The sequence below is a fragment of the Phalacrocorax carbo genome, chromosome 4 (genome assembly GCF_963921805.1).
Source record: "Phalacrocorax carbo chromosome 4, bPhaCar2.1, whole genome shotgun sequence".
NCBI lineage: Eukaryota > Metazoa > Chordata > Aves > Suliformes > Phalacrocoracidae > Phalacrocorax > Phalacrocorax carbo.
Genome location: NC_087516.1, coordinates 31,696,357 through 31,713,886, shown reverse-complemented (window position 1 = coordinate 31,713,886; position 17,530 = coordinate 31,696,357). Strand labels below are relative to the sequence as shown.

At 38.9% G+C, this 17,530-nt stretch overlaps 1 long non-coding RNA gene across 3 annotated transcripts; it reads right to left on the bottom strand.

Annotated features, from left to right (window-relative positions):
• Positions 1-7,295: 7,295 nt before the first annotated feature.
• Positions 7,296-17,278, bottom strand: LOC135313054 (uncharacterized). Of its 3 annotated transcripts, XR_010372625.1 has the most exons (4): positions 17,183-17,278; positions 16,736-16,858; positions 11,465-11,515; positions 7,296-8,997 (listed from the first exon to the last, which is right to left on the bottom strand). It is a non-coding gene; the product is annotated as an uncharacterized LOC135313054 (long non-coding RNA). The 3 variants fall into 3 exon arrangements; XR_010372626.1 differs by lacking the exon at positions 16,736-16,858 and having other exon boundaries at positions 17,183-17,243; XR_010372624.1 differs by lacking the exon at positions 17,183-17,278 and having other exon boundaries at positions 16,736-17,123.
• Positions 17,279-17,530: the final 252 nt, after the last annotated feature.

Here is a 17,530-nt window from a genome sequence, read left to right as displayed (position 1 = left end):
AGTAAAGGTGTATCTTTTGCCTCCCAGATCTTTGCAGTGCGATATCAACTAGACATTGCACTTTACTTCTTGTCCTAACAAGTCACGTTGCTGGCATACAGCAGTTTGTTCCACTCAAAAGTGGGGACAAAAACCCTCCAGTGCTTCATAAATGATTTACTAAATATGTCTTGAGATGAAAGGTACATACAGAATGCAAGATAAATACACATCTTCAACAAAGCATTAATACAAAAGGTGCAACTTCTTGTCAACAGGTTGCAGTACGCACTGTTACAAGCATAACCAAAATCCTAGCTGTGTCTTCAAATACTGAGGTCATGCCAACACAATTCCATAAAGTCCTTCTGCACTACTGCTGAAAGCTGTATAATGGAGGTATTCCTCATGGAAAATCTTATTTTAATTGCTCTGTAATGGCAGCATTTTTCAATGCTGCACTTACCAGTGTTACAAAGAGGGAATGTGCTAACACCATTTGATATCTTCTATTTCTGAAAGCATTTAGTTCTAAACAATGCTGTGTAAGACAGAACAACAAGAAACACAAAACAGCACCAAGACCAGGAAGGGCACCTGCCAAACACATCACATTGTTTCCCTTATCTACTCATCTTATAATGTTGAACTCTGACTATATTTATATTCTGTTGCTGTAAATTAGTTTCTTCTAATTGATATGAAAAGCTCAAGTTTTTCAGTGACTTTTCTCTTTCCACAGAGCTTCGCTCAGGCAGCCATTGGTCCATTGCTAAGATTATTCCACTGAAACACATTATTGTGGCATAAACATGAGCCAGAAATTGTGGATTTGCAGAGGCTTTGGGAAATCTGTCATTAGGCTTTATTTTATGGGAGGACAGACTGCACAAAGAAACACCACTCAATGAGCCAAAATTTAAGATCTTAAAAGTTGCTACATCTGAGCTAGTGAGAATTTGAGAATACATATCTCTAGGCTTTCCTGATACGAAAACCCTCTTTGAGGGATTGTTTAGCTATGACAACTATTTTATTATGAAGAAAAAATGTTTGTTTCATAAAGATCAGGTATTGATTAAAAAGAGTTCTTACTACAAATACATATTCATATTACTTAAATAGACTGTAAACCAATAATCTTATTTTCCTTACTGGAACCAGGTTAGATGTAGGTTCCTGTAAAGCACTAGAGAATACCTCAACATCTTAATTCTCCTCTTTATTCCCTTCCAGCTTTTGCATACCATCCTCCTATTTGCCATCATTCTTTTCTTTGTTACATACTTTCAGCTTGTACACCTCTCTGTAACTGAGTGGACTGGTTGCTAATACATACTTACTCATTAATTTGTCAGTGATGGACACAATTGCATTTTATAAACTCCTGGAAAGCTGTGGGGTTTTGATGACCCAATCATTCATCACAGGCCTAAACTTCTTTTGGCATTAGCTTTCTAACCAGAACTCATTGGATACATTTCCAACTGGCAGAGTGAATTCACATTGCAAAGATGACCCTGAAATTTGTGCTTGATAGTTTGCATGTATTATGTGCTGGAGTAGACAGTATTTGTGTGGTGAAAATAGTTTACTCATTTGGCACAAAAAGATATGATAATGCCATTCATCAGAAAAACATACAGATGGCAGTTGGATTGTCTCAGCAAGGTTTCATATTCTGTATTCTCTCTCTCAAGTAAAGTTGTTGCTTAGTTTTCACTATGATTCATCTGCTGCTGTCTGGTGGGCAACTACAGTGCTAAAAGCCTAGTGGGGACAGAGAATACAGCCCATCAGGCATTCCAGGACTTCTCTGATGTCCAAATTTGCACTTTCAGTAAAAACTAACACATTTCCAAATACATTCTTGCCTATTCTGACTTCCTTTCCCAAGATCTCTGCAACATCTTTTATTCTATTGTCATCTGGAAAACATTTTATGCTTCTGTTTGAACACCAGTTCATAAACCTCTTTTGAAAGAAGGATCATTCGGAAAATAATCCTTGAACTCACTATATCTACTCTGTTGCTTTGTGTATGTTAAGTATGTGATCAGGAAAATCTGTAAGATTGACTGATTGACAGACTGACAAATTCTACCTAATTAGTACTCACCAGATTTAGCCAGTCATCTTCAGCACTTCAAGCAATGTTTTACCAATGTAAGATCTTGCTTTTCTAATTCTAAATACCTAAAGATTTGCATGAATCAAAGAGAATTATTCAATGGTATTATGTCTCTCACCAAGTTTAAAAATATTTCAAACCTGAAGTGAAAAAGTAATGTGATATAAACTGCACAAAAACTAAGCATAAGATGAAAAAGAGTGGATGTGCAAGAAGAATAACATTATGGAATGCAATTTGCATTCTGGATGCTATCTTGGAAAAAAAACAGCCTTTGGAAGATTATTATACATTTAAAAAATCTACCAAACAATACAAATAAATGACTGACTTAAGATGGGTTCACTTCAGAAGCAGTTTATTACCACCTGCACTACTAGAGTAAAATATTAAAAAAAAACCCCGCACCTGAAGATTTTCTCCCAGTTAGTTCCAACTAGAGTTTTTATCCATGAAACAAAATCAGTAATGAACAAAATTATTTTAATACACTGCCATACAACAAATAGCGTACTTAGCAACCAGCCTCCCCCCTCCCCCCCATACTCTTTGAATATCAAATATACACAAACACAATACATTTGCTATAGTTAAGACAGAAATCTAGCCACAAAGATAGCTTGCCCCATACAGTACAGGAGATCTACAAGAAAGAAAGGAATAAAATTCAATTGTTACAACCCCCTCTTTTAACCACATCATCCCCTTTAGGAATTCCCTGTAGTAAAGAAATTTATTTTGATACAGACATATTTTCTCTTCAAAACCAGCTCTAACATAGGAGCAAACACTGCTCTCTTAGTTTTTTTAAAGTGCTTTCAGATTTATGCTGACCTAAATGTGAACAGAAGTTGCCCTATAAGTTTTAGAAATACTTGGCTAGACACCAAACACTGCACTTACATAAGGCCATATAATCACCTGACACTTGCAGCTGCCTCGCTGATTTTCCAAGAATTTTAATCCTCTCATCCTGAAACTATCCCTTTAGTGAGAAAATTATGTTTATTCTATTACTTATATGCTTGCTTTGGAGACAGTTTCATTTATAAAACAGATGAATAGTATTTCCTACTCTCAAACACCAGAAATCAAGAGATTTCTTTGTACAACAAAGTGTGGCTTGTCATGTAAAAGGGCCCATTCCTCAACTGTCCACTCCCAGGCTGTTTCTACACATTTAAAAGCCTTTCTACAGAATAATGAAGCTTCCAGCTCTTCCATCCTGCCAAACAGATCATCATGCCAGCAAGTAACGCACATAGGTGGTACAGAGCAATTACGAGGCTGTGCAAGAGCTGACCAGAGATAACTGCTTGATGGTTGGAGGCAGAAGTAACTTGAATTTCCAGTTATCATTGGTTTTGGTTTTATGTTTAAAATAGAATTTAAATATTCTTTAAAAAGAATAAAATATTCTTAAGCATAAGAATGACTAAATATATAACTAACATATTCATTTTGCTTTAGTTCATATTTTATGTCAGATATAAAATGTAATGGGTCAAATCCCTAGTCCCATGAAGTCAATGGAAATTTTAACTACAGACTTCAAAGAAGCCAAGATCCGTCTCATTATTACTCAAAATGTTTCTAATTAGTGACTATACAACTGGAGCTATTCATTAACAATTATTTTGGTGGTTGGTTTTTTGCATGTGTAATTTACACTTACATCCATTGTAATAATCAAAAATCGCTAAAGCGACAAGAGAATACGTTGAGAAGTTTCTGAACCACAAATTGTGGGAAGCCAGGACAATACTCCAGGGAATTACCACTTCGCTTCAAAAAGGATTATTGCATGCTTTTCTTACAACAGCAGCATAACAGATTGGTTCAGATTGGAAGGGACCGCTGGAGGTCTTTTGTCCACCCTCTGCTCAAAGACAGTCAACTAGAGCAGATTTTTCAGGCTATATCCACTCAGGTCTTTAATATTTCCAAGGACGAAGACTCCACAAGCTCTCTGGGCAACCTACTCCAGAGTTTGACCGCCCTTACAGTAAAAAAATATTTTTCTTATTGCTACTATTTCAGTTTGTGCCCATTGCCTCTTGTTCTGTCACTTCTTTGCGCTGGTGTCATCTTGTAGCTGCACGTATATAGGGGGAATATTTGGAAATCTGCACTGTTGCAAAACCACCAGCATAACTCCACTTCAGCTGTACAAAAGATCACTTAAAACAACATCCACTGTCAATCACTAGTGTGTCAAAGCAAATTTAAATTCCCACCATACTCCTACATAAGCACATCCTACTATTACTCCTGCAAAGAGTTTTTCCCAAAAAACCCCAGATCTATCTTGTAACACTTCTATACATTTTGAGGTACCAGAAAGGGCTTGTCACACAAAAGGGGTGGAGGGTGGATGAGGAAATGAGCTGCACCTAGAAACTCAGAGGAAATTCTTAGAAAACAAGTTTTCTTCTGTAGCTGCATGATCCATAAAGTAGGAGGAAAAGGAAGAGAGCATGAAATTAATGGCTGGGGAGAGCCACTGACAACTCTGCAGCAACTCTCATTCTGTGCTTTCCAACACTTTCCTCCCTTAATGTCAGCAAAGCAGCAAGAGGAAGGGGCTATAGGCTGTACACAGTGCTGCAGCTCTGGCACAGACGGAGCAGACAGCGACTGCTTCCAGCAGCCTAATACCCTTGGCTTCTGCTTCCTTTGCCTATGGCCCAAGACAGTCTCCAGTGGAAATTCCTCCAGTGCAAAACCAACTGGTAGTTTGTGCCTACATCAGGCATATCATTGGTCTAGCACTTGCGTAGATGCAACAGTTGAGGCAAGAGGAGAGCAAAAGGAACAAAACAGTACACAGGGACTCCTATTGCTGCCTCATCCCATTCTGCTCTAACACAACACAGCTGGAGGTCACCAAAGGATGGAGTACGTAAGAACAAAAGCAAGTACAATGCAGGAATACTCTTCTGTGTGAACATAAGGGATTCCATACTCTTGCCTAATGCCTGACATAACCACAACCTCCAACATGAAGCAAGGTTTGATGACCCAGAACTCAGCCGCTTTCCATGAGGATTATGCAAATCAAGTATGGAAACTGTCCTGTGGTACTAATGAAATTCAAATTCTGATGACGAACCAAAAGGAATTAAGTTGCAGTTATACGTTAAAATTGCTGCCTAATTGAAACAGTTATGCATAATGGAATGAAAACAGTTAACAATGAATCTGTTGTTCACTGTTACTAAAAAATAGTTTATCGATTGTTTTCAGTAACTACACTGTTCTGCTGAAAACTGAATCTCCTTAATAAAAAAACCCGCAGTTTTTAAAACTTCAGTACCAAACTTATTAAGTAATTATTTGAAAGGTTGGCAACAATATCTATCTTTGCCTTTATCTTCACTTTCCTAAAAGTGCAGTTCTTCTACATCCATACATATATATATTGCTTCTAGGATGCATTATGTATGATAGGAAGTAATTAGAAAATTGTTTAACATCTTAGACCATTAGTTTTGTGCAAATAGAGCTGACTTCAGTTTCTTGCTTGAAAGATTTTTTGACAATAATGCAGTTAACTGCCAATTTTCTAATGTGAAAACTAAACATAAATCAAACTATGATATTTTCTTTTCTCCATCTCATCTGAAACATTGTTCCCAACTAGTCTGTTAAACACGGATTATATCTTTAACTCAGCACTTTATCAAGTTAAGCAGGAATTCAAACTTCTATTCCTTCTAAGGGCCAAGCCTGCAGGAAAACATCTGCCTGGAGATCTGTGAATTTTCTTCTGCATGAGAAGTACCTTTGGGCCAGAGAATCTTGTAGAACTTGTAGAGCAAAACAGGCACATCAAACCCCTCTAAAATTCCTGCATGGTACTGACCTAAAATGGACGACTACTAGCATTTTGGAAGTTGAATTTACAAGAAATGAAGCACATTAGGTCAGTTTAAAAATAAATAACTAAAAAGAAATCTAATTTTAGGGATGCATGTTGTAGGGGAATAGACAGGGATCGGCGACCGGAAGATCACGGGCTGTGACGGAAAGATAGACTCCTCCCCATAGGAGTGGCAGGAACAGGAAGCGCAAGAGCTATATAAGCATGTGACACAGCTAAATAGACGGACATTTTGTATCCATCATATTGATGTCTGTGCATCACTGTCCCCAGGGTGGGTAGAGCCCTGTGTCCTGGAGATATGTGGCCCAAGATAGGTTCTCCCATAGAAGCGTACAGCAACACGTTTGTGCGTCTGTCCATCTCTGACTGACTACCACTCAACTGAGTAGGCAAAAATAAAAAAATAAATTTTTGCTCTATCTGGAATTAAAGAAAAAATTGGACATTGCTTTTGAAAAAAACTTCCTAATTTCATTCAGTTCTACCTAACAGCTTCCATGGATGGAATTTTTGATGAGTATCGTAAATTTGCTTGATAATTTTTAATTGCTCTTGAGCATCTTCAGAGACTTTTTTCAAAGGCCCTGTTCCTAACTCCAAGAGACAGGCAGTGAAACTACAAGACAGCTGCAAGAGAAATAGCAGTGGCTTCTCAAAGCAACATGTACATTTTCATAGCATGGTGCTGGCAGTTCATAATATGGGCTAAAGCAGGAATACAGGTATGCACAGCTAATATGTACTAATGAAACTAATGCTGACTTCTTTGGAGGGAAGCTCATACATGTTATAAACTGTTCAAAAGATCCTTTTCTTTAACCTGTAACATGCAGCAGCGATCCTGACGAGAAGACTGTTGTACACCAAAGAGCGGGTGACCCACAGGGGAGTTAACCTGAGGAGGTCCACCAGGCCTGTGCTGCACACCCAGTCTGGCCTTCAGGCCTGTGCTGTGTGGCACATACCCCTCGGCTGCAGGATAAAACTACCCAGCTCACTGCAACTGGCAGCTCCCACTTGGTACCAGTGATTCCACCACCTGCGTGTCCTTCCCTTTATCTAGAAGTGGAGCAAGGAGTTCTCACATGAATATCCTTTCTGTTTGACAGTAGAAATTATGAATAAAGCTGTTTGCTTGTAAGAAAACCCTATAATAGCTCGAATTACCAAAAGGAAGCAAGCCTAAGACAGGACTTGCACAGCACACTGCACGCTGATCACAAGGAAGATAAACTACTGAAATTTTTTGAATGCAGAAAAGCATACTGTATTACTTTTACAGACGGAAGTACAAACAGGGACAAAAGTAGTAGATTTTTTTCTTTTTTGCATTTAATAGCACTTACTACTCTCAGAAAACACCAAGCTTTAAAGAAGCTAATGCAAAATGTTTTTTAAAAGGTTGTAAAGACTTTGTTCATAGATACATATATATGTTTTCATGTATATATTTTAATAAGATAATGACAGGAGAATTGTAGGAGTTAAGTATAAAGCAGAAAAAAGTGGAATCTAAAGTAAAACACAGTATTCTGAACACCAAGATTTTTTAAAAAAATTAACTGACTAGAATGTCTAAGACAATGACATTGTACAAGTGCTTATTTAAAAACAATGATCAATCATTCTATAGGCATTATTTCTTACGTAAACCACCTTTAAAATTACGACTTCAAAGCAGGATTTCTTAAAACGGTCATTCTGGGGGAAAACTTATTTGCAGTAGGAATTGATAAAAGCATTATGGCTTTCTATTGAGATCTACAGAAAAGTAGTCATTGCATCAAAATGGAGCAGTATCAAGACTGAAGACTTGTTTCAGATTTACTGGCGCATGTTATCATTCATAAGCCTCTGTTTGGGGCAGGAAAGGAAGGATCAGAGATTCCTTCCAGATATCACTGTGCTCCCAATATGCTGTGGACAGAGGGAAATCTGAGCTATGGTACAATGTGAACACAACCTATATTTTGCTTTAGGTGACATCCGAAAGTAGCCACATCCATGACTTGCCAGATTTACACCATCTGGAAAGAGGTGGTTTCAGAGAGAAGAGGGGCAGCCCAGTCCCAGTAGTGTAAATATAATCAAAGTGATTTGCAGTATGTCTTTGGAAAATATAAATGAACTACCTTCCCTTTTGTTTCCACCTTCTTCCCAATAAATCTTTATTCTACCTGAATTTCCCTCTTCAAATACCTGCATAAATTAGACTACAGGCTGCCACCGCCTTTTCTTACACCATTTTTGACTTGCAGACTCTGATAATGCTGTAATCTATCAGCATACAGCTTACTCAGAAACCTCTCATTCTGCTGCATTTTTGTTTACTTAACCATAATAGTTCACTTAGCTACTCTGCTTAAGATATCACTCAGTCCTACAATCAGTATAACCTGCTTTTAAGCCTGGAATCTACTACTGGCCTGACTACTAATTTTGTTAATGATGTTGCAGAACTCAAGAATTCTCAGAGTCTGTTAGCCCCCAGGAGTTACTACTGTAAACATCAGAGTATTCCACTCATTTTTATCAAGGTAATCCAGGTACCAAAAAAGCACCTTGGAGAGTAATTTTTTTTTAAATAAATGTTTAAATATAGTAAAGAAAAACATGTTGCACCTTCTCTTTCTACAATTAATGAGAAATATTTACATATAGTCTAACTAGTTAACTTTTGGTTTAGATTTATGGCCAGAAATTAGGGTGTTACAGCAGTCCGAGTGGGAGGATGAAATATTACAGGAGTGAGGAAACTCTACACAGTGAGCCATACATCAAATTTCCACAGGTGAGAGCCCCAGAACACAAACAACTACTTTGTAACAAGGCAGCTCTGCAATGTGTCACAAAGGAAAACAAGGACAACAGCTTGTCAGGTTTTCAGCTCTTCAGTGAAGGCCAGGCATGAACTGGGAGTGGGGTGGGGCTCTCAGGTGATCTACCAATACCAGCCCAGCAAAATGCAAACAGGAAACAGATCCAGGATGGCAACAAACCCCTGAAAAACAGCAGGATAAGCTGTTCACTTAAAGCATCATGACTTTTTTTTTATTACAAGTAGAAATACGAAGATAAATAGAGTATACTATGTGCTTTTAAAAATACTTTCAGATGGATGGGCTTATCACAGTCTTTCAGCTCTTGTGAAACCCTCCCTGGACACTCAGGAGCTGAGGGACACAAATCATTAAAAAAGATCCCTAAAATGTTAGATATATATCCCTGTCCCTAAACGCTCATATATGGTGTGACAAGGACAAAACACCAAGACATACAAAATCCATTCGGGATGGGCTACTTACCACAGCGTCATCTGTAAGAAAGTGTGATCAGCCTAGACTCATATGTCTGAAACTTTGTACCGCTGCATAGACAAACTGTCCAATGTATGTTGGAGGAAAAAACCTAGTTTTATTCTGTTTCTTCAGGAATGGAAATTAAATTAAATTAGGTGTTCTTTTGTCTCTACATAGATTATTTGTGGACAATAGTCAAAGACCACTCATTTATCTTGTTTTGTATAAATACAGTGAAGGAGAAAGATAAGCAAGAGAAAGACAGAAACACTAAATGTTCTTTATACGGCCATGCTGAAATGAAGAATTTGAGAGCACTCACTCCTCTCCTGTATGATCCCATGCTCTCTTGAGAAAACAAATGGTCTCCAAATTCATTCCTGTCATCTGCTGTCTTTGGCTGAAGTGATATAAAGGTATACATTTCCTGCACTATGCTTGTAGGAAGGCTTGAAAAGATGTGGCTCTGATACCCCAGCCTCTAGCGTACAACGTGCTGTGTGATGCTACCAAAGTTCCAGAAGCAAACAGGACATAAGCAACACTAAATACATATCACCCAAAGTAGAAAGGGGATATTGAATAGTCAGAATAAACTGTAACATTCATCTTGTTGCTAAGAGGTAAATTCTTGCCAAATAGGCCATTCAATTAAATGAATGTTTTCTGCCACCTTGGTTAAATTTCAAGTAATCACTTTTTGTCCAGCTCAGATTTTCCTCACATAACACTACATGTAGCAAACAATACTATTCATAGCCTTCAAAGAAAATTCATGTATTGTCTGTTCTCATTGATGGGAAATAGTTGCCCAGTGCTGTAAAACCTCTGAAAGAAGGATGCTCATTAGGGAAGGAAAAAGCAGATATACATGCAAACTCTAGGGAACTCTATACATGAAAAATAAGTAAGACAAGGAAAAGTCGCTCCCCTGATCCTAAAGAGTTAATATAAGAAGAATACGTAAATCCGAATTTCCTAACTATAAAAATTCAAAAGGAGATGAAGACTGGTAACTTTATCATTAACTATCAGGAAACTCGGTGATTTATCTAATACTAGCAGCACTGATGTACACTGCCTGGTTGCAGGCAAAGGTACTTGACAATCATGGCCGGTAGTATTGCACCCTATTCCAGCCTGAAGTCCAGTAGAGCAGTCACAAATGATTTTTTTTCCTCACTTACCACTTTAAGTAGGCTGCAAAGTATTTTCTGATTGCTAGATGCATCTCTTAATGTATTTTAATTGACTGAAACTCTGAATGTAATTCCATATTTATTATTGACACAGAAAAGGCTAGATATCGAGCATAATATGCTTTTTTTCCCTTCCTTCTCCCTTGGTTTAAGATTTGGTTTTACAAAACAGGCATACTTTTAATGCAAATACAATGTAATGACTGTAATTTTTTCCCCTTTTTAAATTGTATAAGAATGAACAGCAAAAAATTATTAGAAATTGAAAGAGAACTCTCCTATTCGGCAAAATATATTCAAAGCTAAATATATCTCAATATAGTTTATGTCAGAGGATGATTATAAGTAGATGCAAAACATCCAACTTGATAGTAAGGGATATATTAGAGTATATGTACATATATCTATCAGGGAACATATTAGAAAATAATAGTGAACGTATTAACAAATACCAAAATAAACTGTTCTTCAAATAGCAAATTATAACACAGACGCATCCCAATCATTATATTTTACTTCTGCTATACATTCTTTTAAAAATAACCAGCTTATACTCCTTCTTTAATGTGAATCCATTAACACCCAGAAAAAAAAAAATTTAGTATATGCAACACAACTGTTAGGCAGCACCTTTCAGCTGAAGGAAAATATCCTGATAAACTGAAAAAATGCTGACTTATTTGCTTTTTGCACACTTTTAGTGCACAATTTAAAAAGTCCTTCTGTCATTAAAGTCTTTTTAGTACTTCCTTAGCTATTATTCTGCTTCTTGTTCATTATTCAGTTACAGTCCTACACTAAGAGCTTTAACTTCAAGAAGAAATAACTGATTATTCAGAGCTATCAATTTACATTTAGCATTTCACACTAAGTGCATTACTATTTGAATAATTACAACTTATATTACTAGGCGCAAATATTCCACTGAATATTTAGCTATTTTATGAATCTGTTGATTATGTGCTCCTACCGGGCAACAACGGCAGAAGGAAGGAGTCCAATCAGTCCAAGTATTCTCTTCCTAAAGAAAAAACAAATATGACTCGTGTCATATCTGGAGCTAAATTACTTTTTAAACTGGAGAAATTTAAAATAAGACCTTCTTGATCACATTTTTCAACTTGGTTGTCCTGCACATGTAGAAACATTCAGCCTTCTTTTGGAATGAACAACCACATACCATCATATACAGGAAAACAAAAAATACAATAAACATGAAAACAGGGAAATGAGTGACTCCATTCACTGGTGTTTCCAGGATAGACAACATTTTCACAATTCCAGAGTATAGCTGTCAGATTTACCAAATCCACTCATTAATGGCAGTTGATATTAATGTCCATACAAATACATCCATGCGTATCCAAACATGCCAATATTAAGTGACAACTGTATAGCACGTTAGGGGGTTATATTCAGTGCTGGTGCAAGCAAAGGAATGAGTAAGCTGGACACTTAGAATTATGTGACTGCAAACAGCTTTTCAGTTTTCTGTTTTTCCTCTCCCAACAACATTTCTAGAACTCCACAGGAAATACCTGCGTATGCTATACAGTATGTATGATGAAGTTTGGCACAGACCTGAGGCATCATGCCTGTCTAATGCTAGTCTGCAAGAAATGCAGCAGTGTTATTGCAACTCCTTAGAAACCTAACTCAGGTCAAGACAGACACCTCAGCGTGCTTACAATTCACAGCCTAGAGTCCTCTCAACTGTAGGATCCAATTACCATTCTGTTAAAAAAAAATGGAGCAGGGCTTGCTGTATTCTGTTAAATCACAGCCAGGATAACAGAAGGAAGTGAGAAAACAAACGCCTCCCAGATAGCAACCTATTGTTGCTGTGTACCCCCATTAAACAAAAAAGATTCAAGTCAGCATATGCCAGAAAAGTGATCCTACCCAGCAAGAGGCAGAGATATTGGAAACAAAGACGACTCTGCTCCGTTCCTGTTAAAGCTGTGCCACTGTGAAGCAAAGAAGTATGCAGGAACAGAAACATGTGTGAGACTTATCCCAGGGAACAGGGCATTTAGCAGGGAGTGACACATCCTCATCTCTAATTCATAGTCCCAAGACAATTTAAATTCATGCAGTCACTCTTCAAGATAGATTACTTGGAGGGAAGAAATAGGTTTGAACACTCTCAGACAGACCCAAACTCAATCTTCCAACTCTTATATCAGTAATCTAACAGACAGGTTGTTAAATAAAAGGTTATTCAATCTCCCTATCCTTCATCTTAAAAGCAAGCAGCTACACCAAAATAAGCAGCTCTGAATATGAATGTCAGCTTGGTGTGGCCGGGGAATACTGACGAAATAGAGCCCTTGGACACTTAAGCTGAGGACTGTAAATGGCTGAATGGGAAAGAGGTGCTAAATTGCTCTAGCTGCTGCACACTGAATGTGCACAGAAGTAAAATACTAGACACTCTAGAGATACAAATTAAAAACAAGGAACAGCCTTCTGATTTTAGGCATCTCCTGGGTTAGGCAGCAGCTGTGTGAGATTTCTCAGATCACGTTTTTGGACTTAGGCACCTGAATTCTCCCCAAATCCTGCTTTAGGTACTTAAGTCCTTTACTGGATCTAGCCAATAAACTCTGTCTTTACTCTACCTGGTTAAGTATTTTAGATCCTATTATGCTTTGCCTCCCTTTTTATTTTTAATGAGGTCCTTATCTTTCTAACATGTAGTTAACTATTTATCCTACGTGTAGCTGTTTTTAAACTCACTAGTATATACATAATTACTAAGTGCAATTAAATAATTTAAGGGCCTTATTTTAATAGTACCAAGAACCCACAGCTCCAATTTTCTCAAAGGGAATTGATATCCCTTGGAAAACCCATACTGCAGCGCTGTACAGAAATGCCAGAGATACTGGTAGCAAGTCTAGCCCACTTTGAGACCAAACTGCAAACGCAGACTTGTGGACTTTCATACCTACAAAAATTTACTCAAAGCCAACTTCTGTCCAACATTGTGTTGCACAAACAAAGGCTAGTATTTGTTTTACTGCAGTGATGCTGAGCATTTTTCCATTTTAAAAGTCTCCCTGCCAGAACTATCTCGCTAAAGCCCCAAAAGTCTACTAAGCAACACAGAACAAACTGAAACAAAACAAAACTAAGTTGGTTCTGAGGATTCATTATTCCTTAGCCATGGCCAAAGTGCCTCAAACATCAGTGGCTAAGGTCTTCAAAAGCTATGCCATTCAAGAATTTCTTATTTTTAATGTGGTTTGAGATTTTGGTTTTTATGTTTATTTGTTCGGTTTTTGTTTGGTTTTTCCTAGAAGAAAAGGTGATAATCATTTCCTAGCAGAACAATTAGTTCTCAGGAACATTATGCCTTTTTTTTTTTTTAAGAGTATGACCCTTATTTACCTAATGTAATCTTTCTCCAATTAATTTTATTTTTCCTTTGCTACACATAACGTGGCAAAAAGTTAAAACAGCTAACTAGCTACCTTTAAAGAAATAAAGGTAAAACAGCCAGAAAGTCATTACCACATTTTTCTCAGAATATAACTTCCTTCTTTGGATTAACTACTTTTTCTTGGGATGTATGCCAAGAGACTGTAAAAATGGGGCTCAGGTCCAGATTTCAGTACCCAGGTATTAATTTTTAGGTCCACTGCCTGCCACTGCCTGTTCCCTTAGCCTGGGTTGGTGTTGCTTCATTTTGTTTATACTGCTGTCAATTTCTGAAGATCTTAAATCAGAACAATTGTGTATCATTTACCTAAAATGGGGTCAAATACAACTTCAAACACTATTTTACTGTCATTTCATGTTTAAGTAGGTTGCATACACTACTTGTACAAGGAAATGCTTATAAAAACATCCAATCAACTGCTTAAAATGCACAAGCAAGGAACATACTTCTGCCTCACTGTACCGAAGGCACAGTACTTTCTAGGCACCTTTCTGAAGAAGGACAACCAGGATTTATATAAGCAGTTGTAAAACACTGACCTGTGGTAGGAAGGGGAAGGACAATCCCTGAAGTATCTCTTAGAATTGCCCAAGTGAACTGTGCAATGGCAAGGGTTTGTTTTGCTTTAAAGTATCATTTATCTGACCCTACAAGAGGGCAAAAACGTGCTTTCTGTGTGTGTGCTATTTTTAATGCGGTGGTGGTAGAGCTATGTGTTATCTAATCTAGTAAAAAGTTGTCTTTTTTTTCCCCCTCTCTTACATAACTATCACATCCTGATGGTAACACAGTGAAATATCAGAAAATTGAGGTTTTTCTTCTTTAGTTAAATATGCCAAAAGTGAAATAATGCACCAAAACGAAAGCTTGAAGAATCAACTGTAGCTTAAAGACATAAGAATGACCACACCGGGTAATACCAAGGCCCAACTAGGCCCAGTACTCTTTCCAACAGTGATCAAAAATTAACATCTAGAGAATAACGAAGAGGTAAATATATCCAGTCAGATTCCTCCCCAGATAATCTCCCAGATTCCAGATATCTGCATCTCAGGGATTTCCTGACACAGAAGTGATTGTTTTTATGTAATAGAGTGTTTTCTGTTAAGTTCTTTATACACTTCTTGAACCCAGACATAGTATGCCAGGCTCAAAAATTACTTGCTATCCAGAGGACTCCCTCTGTTCTTGCAGCATACTGCTGATGTGTATTTAAGAACAAATTTGAAGTCTGTATCTTTCATGAACTGCTTCAATGTCATTCTACAACCACACAGAACTTAAGCAATAATCAATCTTTTGTCTATCTGAACCTAGACTTTTTTTTCCTGGATGCATGGAGGTCTCAAGTTCCCAAGAGAGACATAAGAAAATAATGGCAACTGAATGTAGAAAACAACATGTATCAAACATTAGGAGACAGTAAAGAGTTCCAGTGACAGTAAGTACTGCTAGGAGAAGGAGCAAGCTCTGAAGAGAAGCACTAACTAAAGACAGATTTCAAAAACTGGTGGAAACAGTGTAAAATGGCAGGCTCCCTATCCCATCTCTGCAACCCTCCTACCCCAACTCCCTTCCTTCACTGTTTTTAATTGTTTTGAAGTGAACGATGATGGGAAAGCCCTCAACTCTTCTGCTCCAGGACCTCACAAGTATTTTGTTCCTCTACACTGGGAATTACAAAAAATAGCTGACCGATTGTAACTGACAATAGTGCTTGATTCATCAGTATGAATGCTAACATGAACTTTTATAAGAATCATTAGAAATGGCAATGGTGAAAAGAAACAGGTTTTCACTTCTACTTGCTTTTAATTGTTCTTGCAGAGGCCAACCTCACTATTCTACCTCCAGCTTTTGAAGGAAGTCCCACAAACCCCTGAACTTTGTCTTATTTTTCTTTTCCATTTCCATAAGTATTCTAATCTGAAATGCAAAATAAACTACTGCTCTCTTTAATGACAGCCCACAGTACTTCTTTCAGAGTTCTACTCTGTCCAAATTCTCTGCTTATCTCCCTGATACGTTGTGAAGGGTCAGGTCACACTCAACAGGTCTAAAAGAGAATGCATAACTCATTCAAAGCATTCATAGTTCAAAGCATTTTACCTCATCCTGCCACCATCCAAGTTCACACTACAGACATTTCCTTTACTTTGATCTTTCCTTACTTAGACCGTCACTTCCTAATGCATGCCATTTTTTAATGAGTTACTCTAAGAGACTATCTTTCCTATCTCTTCATGTTTAATATATACCCATATTCTCCCCCATATTTCAATTACCATAACATTTTTTTTTTCGACTTTAGAACTTGAAAGACACTGTAAAGGCAAAGCATGCGTTTTAGAGCAGATGAGGTCAGACATAGCATCTTCATGTAAATCCAGATGTGTCTGGTTATTTCCACTCACAGGATCTTTGCCTACAGCCCTCTTAACAATCTTCAGTATCATCCTCCAGTCTGTCATATATAAAATACAGCTGAAGCCAAATATAGCTTTGTTCCTTTCCTAAGGCCATAAATCCTGATGTTTAAGTCTTGTCTAGAAGATTTTAAAGGAACTGTTATATTTATCTGAGACTTCCGGATTTATGACAGCCTCTAACTTAAAAAAATAAAAAAGGCATTGTAGCAACTATAAATACATAGCACTTACGCCCTACATTTTAAGCTTTCATTAGAGCCTGAAATGCATCTGGAAACCTTAAACATTTCCCCATGAAAATGCACTGTGACTACCACTTAGTTTAGGCAAAGTAGATCAGGTACTTCCCCAAAAGCACTTAACTTACTATTTTACACTCGTGGAAGCCAAAGTTTACTGCACCAACAGGCTGTTTCGCTACAGCACATGCACAGCAGGTCTGAACAACGAAAGCATCGGACCCCGTCCTACGGGCATGCTACACGAAGTGCTGGAAACATTCAAGAGAAGTGGGAGAAATACATAAACCCTAAGGACGAAGAGCTTTTTCTTTATCTTGTAACTTTGATCATGCCTGCCCTAACGCAGAAGGGGAAGGGACCAGCCCAAGCGGCTTGAGAAGGACGTGAGGGCCCGCCGCCGGCAAGGCGGCCGGGCACGGGCAGCCCTGTGAAGCCTCCGGGGCCGCGGCGGCTGCAGGTGCCCCGTCCCCGCCGCGGCGCTCAGATCCCCGTAAGAGAGAGAGACCCCCCACCCCCCTCCACCCCCAGCCCCGGCCGCGCTGCTAACGCCCGACCCTCGCGGCCGCCCTCACCACAGCAGCCGCTCCCCGCAGGCCTGCCCCTCTTCCCCGGCGAACCACCCTCCCCCTCCCCCTCCCCCCCCCGGCCCCGCTGAGGCGCTCCCTCCCCGCCGCACCGCGCTCTCCCTCAGCCTCGGGGCGGGGAGCGAGCTCGGCCCCGCTCCGCGGCGGGCGGGCGGTGACGGGCGCCCGGGGAACGACACTCCCCGCCCTGCCCCGCCCCCGCCTCCCGCTCCCCCCCCTCTGACTCACACCCCGGCCACCCTGGCGCCAGCCCCGCCCCACAGCAGCGGCGCGCGCATGGAGCGGTGTTTTGTAACCTCCTTCCCCCTTAGCCCCGCCCCTTCGCCGTGTCGCTCG